Raw genomic sequence first — 6,161 nt, 5'->3', positions numbered from 1 at the left:
CGTAGAGGAGTGGAGTGGAATGGAGTGGGCCAGAGTGGAATGGAATGGAATGCAATGGAAAGGAATGGAGTGGAATAGAATGGAATGGAATGGAATGGAATGGAGTGGAATGAAATGTAGTGGAGTGGAGTGAAATGGAGTGGAATGGAATGGAGTGGAGTGGAGTGGAATGTGATAGAATGGAGAGGAGGGGAATGGAGCAGAATGGAATGGAGTGCAGCGGAATGGAGTGGAGAGGAATGGAATCAAATGGAGTGGAATGGAACAGAGTGAAATGGAATGGAGTGCAATAGACAAGAATTGAGTGTAGTGTAGTGGAATTTAGTGGAATGGACTGGAATGGAGTGGAATGGAATGGAATTGAGAGGAATGGAATGGAATGGAATGGAATGGAATGGAATGGAATAGAATTGAATGCAACGGAATTAAAAGAATGCAATGGAATGCAATGGAATAGAATGCAATGGAATGTACTGTTGACATGTAATATGAGCTGAGATTGTGACACTGCACTCCAGCCAGGGTGGCATAGTCATATCCTGTCGTAAGAAGTGAATGGAATGCAATGGAGTGAAATGGAATAGAATGAAATGGAACGGAGTGGAGTGGAACGGAATGGAGTGGAATGGAAGCGAATGCAGTGGAGTGGAGCGGGGTGGAGTGGAATGAAATGGAATGCAGTGGACTGTAATGGCATGGAGTGGAAAGAAGTGGAGTGGAATGGAGTGGAATGGAATTGACTGGCATAGAATGGAGTGGAATTGAATCCAATGGAATGGATAGCAAAGGAATGGAAAGGAGTAGAGTGGAGTAGAGTGGTGTGGAGTGGAGTGGAATGGAGCTGAGTGTACTTCAATGGAGTACAATGGAATGGAATGGAGTGGAATGGAATGGAATGATATGAGGTGGATTGGAGTGGAATGTAGTGGAGTGGAAGGGAATGGAATAGAATGGAATGGAGTAGACTGTAATGGAATGCAGTGACGATAAGCGGAGTTTAATGGAATGCATTGGAGTAGAGTGGAGTGGAATGGAATGGAATGGAGTGGAGTGGAGGGCAGTGGAGTGGAATGGAATTGAGTAAAGTGGAGTGGAGTTGAATGGAATATCGTGGTGTGGAGTGGAGTGGAAGTGAATGGAGTGAATAGGAGTGGAATGGAGTGGAAGGTAACGGAGTGGAATGGAGTCGAATGGAGTGGAATGGAGTAGAGTGGATTAGAGTGGAATGGTGTCGAACGGACTGGAATGGAATGGAATGGAGTGGAATGGAATTGAATCGAATGGAATGCAGTGGAGTGGAATGGAATGGAGTGGAGTGGAATGAAATGAAATGGAAGGGAGTGGAGAGAAATGCAGTTGATTGGAGTGGAGTGGAGTGGAAAGGAATGGAAAGGATTGGGATGGAGTCGTATGGATTGGAGTGGAATGGAGTGGAATGGAATGAAGTGGAAAGGAGTGGAACGGAGTGAAATTGAATTTAGTGGACTGGAGTGGAATGTAATTAAATGGAATGGAATTGAATGGAGTGGAATGGAATGGAGTGGAGTGGAGTGGAATGGAATAGAATGGAATGGAATGGAATTGAATGGAATGGAGTGGAGTGGATAGGAGTGGAATGGATTGGAGTGAAGTGGAGTGGAATGGAATTGAGTGGAGCGGAGAGGAAAGGAATGGAATGGAGTGGAGTGGAATGGCATGGAATGGAGTGGAATGGAATGGATAGTAGTGGAGTGGAGTGGAGTGGATTGGAGTGTAGTGGAAGGGAATGGAGTGCAGTGTAATGGACTGGAATGGAGCAGAGCAGAATGGAGTGGACTGGAGTGGAGTGGAATGGAATGGGATGGAACGGAATGGGAGCTGAGATTTTACCAATGTGCTCTAGGCAGGGTGACTGAGTGTCATACTCTCAAAAGAAAGGAATGGAATGGAACACAGTGGAATGGAATGGAACAGAGTGGACATTAGTGGAGTGGAATGTGGAGGAATGGAATGAAATGGAACGTAATGGCATGAATTGGAGTGGTGTGGGGTGGAATGGATTATAGTGGAATGGGGTGGAAAGGAATGGGATGAGGTGGAATGAAGTGGAGTGCAGTGGAGTGGAACGGAGTTGAATGGCATAGAATTGAGTGGACAGTAGTGGAATGTAATGGAATGCAATGGAATCCATTGTAATAGAATATAATACAATGGAAAGTTGAGATATAGTGTGAGCTGAGATTGTGCCACTGCACTCCAGACTGGGTGACACGTTATATCCTGTGGATAGAAAGGAATGGAATGCAATAGAGTGAAATGGAATGAAGTGGAATGAAATTGAATGGAATGGAGTGGAGTGGAGTGGAGTGGAGTCGAATGGAGACGAATGGAATTTGACGGAGTGGAATGGAACGGAGTGGCGTGGAGTATCGTTGAGTGAAATAGAATGGAATGCAATGGGTTGGAATGGAATGCAATGGACTGCTGAAAGGAAATGTGAGCTGTGATTGTTCCACTGCACTCCAGCCTTTGTGACGGAATGAAATCCTGTGGAAAAAAAGGAATGGAATGGAATGGAATGGAATGGAATGAAGTGCAGTGGTGTGGAGAGGAGTGTAGTGGAGTGAAGTGAAATGGAGTGGAGTGTCGTGGAGGAGAGTGGAATGGAGTGGAAAGGAATGGGGAGGAAAGGAACGGAGTGGAGTGGAATGGAACGGAGTGGTGTGGAATGGAATCCAATGGAATGAAATGGAATTGAATCGAATGGAATGAAGAAATATGTGCAGTGATTAGGCCACGGCGCTGGAGCCTGCGTGACAGAGGGAGATCCTGTCGATAAAACAGAGTGGAATGGAAGGGATTGGAATGGAATGGAATGGAACGTATTGGAGTGGAGTGGAGAGGAATTGAGTGGAGTGGAGTGCACTGGAATGGAATGGAATGCAATGGAATGTAATGGAATGATGGAATGATATGTGAGCTGAGATTGTGCCACTGCACTCCACGCTGGGTGACAGAGTGAGATACTCTTGAAAGAAAGAAATGGAATGGAAAGAATTTTTAATTGAGTGGATTCGAGTGGACTGAAGTAGAGTGCAGTGGAATGGAGAGGAATGGAATGGAACGGAATCGCATGTAAAGGAGTGGAATGATGTGGAGTGGAGTGCAGAGGAGTGTAGTGCTGTGGAATGGAGCAGAAAGTAATGGGATGGTGTGGAGTGGAGTGCAGTGCAGTGGAGTGGAGAGGAGTGCAATGGCGTGGAATGGAATCGGATGTAAAGGAACGTACTGGAGTGGAGTGGAGTGGAAAGGAGTGGAATGGAATGGAATTGAATGTAATGGAAAGCAAAGGAATGGAATGGGATGAAATGGAATTTTATGCAATAGAATGCAGTTCAATAGAGAGTTGACATGTAATGTGAGCTGAGATTGTGCCTAAGCTCTCCAGGCTGTTTGACACAGTGATATCGTGTCGAAAGAATGGAATGGAATGCAGTGGTGTGAAATGGAATGGAATGTAGTGGACAGGGGTAGAATGGAGTGGAGTGAAGAGGAACAGAGTGGAATGGAATGGGATGCAGTGGAATGGAATGCAGTGGAGTGGAGGGAAATAGAAAGAAATGGAATGGGATGGAATGGAATGCAATGGAATGGAGAACAGAAATGTGAGCTGCGATGGTATGACGACACTCCAGCCTTCGTGACCGAGTGAGATTCTGTATAAGGAAAGAACTGATTTCAAAGGAGTGGAATGGAAGGGAATGTAGTACAGTGGAGTAGAGTGGAATGGAGTGAAACGGAATAGAATGGAGTGGAATGCAACGGAATGGAATGGAATGGAGTGGAGTGGAATAGAGAGGAGTGCACTGCAAGGGAGTGGAGTGGAGTGGAAGGGAATTGAATGCAATGGAATGTAGTGGAGTGCAGTGGAGTGGAATGGAATGGAGTGGAGAGGACTGGAAGGAGTAGAGTGGACTGGAATGGAATAGAATGGAATAGAATGCAGTGGAGTGGAGGGGAGTGGAGGTGAGTGGAGTGGCATGGAGTGGAATGGAATGGAATGGAGTGAAATGGAATCCAATGGATTTAAATGGAGTGGAGTGGAGTGGAATGGAGAGCAGTCGAATGGAATTTAAGGGAATTCAACAGAACGCAGAGGTGTGGATTGGAGTGCAGTGAAATGGAGTACTATGGAATCTAAAGGAGTGGAGTGGAGTCTAGTCTAGTGGAATGGAATGGAACCAAATGGAATGGAATGGCACGGAATGGAGTGGAGTAGAGTGGAGTGGAAAGGAAGGGAGATGAGTGGACTGGAGCGGAATGGAATGGAGTGGAGTGGATTGGATTGGAATGAGCTGGAATGGAGATTAATGGAATGAAGTGGAACGGAATGGACTGCAATGGAATTGAATGGAGTGAAATGGAGAGGAGTGGAGTGGAGTGGATTGGAGTGGAAATGAATGGAATGGAGTGGAATGGAAGGGAATGGAGACAAGTGGATAGGAATTGAATGAAGCAGATTGGAGTGGAGTGGAGTGGAGTGGCATGGAATGGAATGAAGTGGAAGGGAAAGCAATGGAGTGGAATGTAATGGAATAAAATGGAATGGAGTGGAATGGAGAGGAATGGAGTGGAGTGGAGTGGAATGGAGGGGAGTAAGAGGAAGAGAATGGAATGGAATCGAAAGGAGGGAAGTGCAATTGTGTGGAGTGGAGTGGAGATGAAAGGAGTGGAGTGATGTGGAGTCGAGAGGAAAGGATTGGAATGGAATGGAATGGAGTTAAGTGGAGTGGAATGCAGTGGAAGGTAAAGGAGTGGAATGTAAAGGAGTGGATTGGAATGGAGTGGAATGGAATGGAGTGGAATGGACTGGAGTAGAATGGAGTGGGTTGCAGGGGAGCGGAATGGAGTGGAATGGAAGGGAACGGAAAGGAATGTAGTGGAAAGGAATGGAATGGAGTGGATTAAAATTGAATGGAAAGGATTGGAGTGCAATGAACTGGAGGGGAGTGGAATAAAATGGAGTATAGTGCAGTGGAATGGAGTGGACTGGAGTGGAAATGAGTGGAGTTGACTGAAATGGAATGGAATGGAGTGGAGTGGAATGGTGTGGAGTGGGGTGGAAAGGAATGGGACAGAATGGAATGGAGAGGAATGGAGTGGCATGTAGTGGAGTGGAGTGAAGTGGAAAGGAATGGAATTGAATGGAATTGAACGGAGTGGAGTGGAGTGCAATAGAATGGAGTGGAGTGGAGTGGAATGCAGTGGAGTAGATTTTAGCGGAATGGAGTGTAGTGGAATGGAATGGGATGGCATGGAATGGAATGGAACGGAAGCGGAGATTGTGCGACTGTGCTCCAGGCTATGTGACAGAGTGAGATAACATTGAAAGAAAGGAATGGAATGGAATGGAATGGAGTGGACTGCATGGGAACAGAGTGGAGTGAAGTGGAGTGTCCTGGAATGGAGAGAACTGGAATGAGATGGAATGGAATGGATTGAAATGGAGCGGAGTGAGGTGGAGCGGAATACAGTGCAATGGAGATGAATGCAAGGGGATGGCGTGAAATGGAGTGGAGTGGAATGCAGTTAAGTGTAGAGGAGTGTAAAGCAGTGGAATGCAATTGGATGTAACGCAATGTAGTGGAGTGGACTGGAGTAGAATGGAAGGAAATGGAACGGAGCAGAGCCTAGCAGAGCTGAATGGAGTGGAACGGAAAGAAAAGGAACAGAACAGAACGGGAGCTGAGACTGTGCCACTGCACTCCATGCTGAGTGACAGAGTGAGATACTCTCGAAAGAAAGGAAAAGAATGCAATGGAGTACAACAGAACGGAATGGAATGGAATGGAATGGAATGGAATGGAATGGAATAGAGTAGAATGGAATGGAATGGAGTGGATTGGAGTGAAGTGGAGTGGAGTGGAATGGAAAGGAGAGAAATGGAATGGGATGGAATGGAATGGAATGAACCGGAGTTGATTGAGGTGGAGAGGATAGCAGTGGAATGGAGCGGAATGGAATGAGAAGGAGTGGAATTGAGAGGAGAGCATTGCAGCAAAGTGGAGGAGTGGAATGGAGTGGAATGGATTTGGATGTAATGGAATGTAGTGCAGTGGAGTAGAGTTGAGTGGAACGGAGGAGAATAGAATAGAATTGAAAGTAATGGAATGGAAAGCAGT

This window comes from Pongo abelii, chromosome Y, assembly GCF_028885655.2.
Source record: "Pongo abelii isolate AG06213 chromosome Y, NHGRI_mPonAbe1-v2.0_pri, whole genome shotgun sequence".
NCBI classification, from domain to species: domain Eukaryota; kingdom Metazoa; phylum Chordata; class Mammalia; order Primates; family Hominidae; genus Pongo; species Pongo abelii.
Note: the sequence above shows the minus strand (reverse complement) of the source record.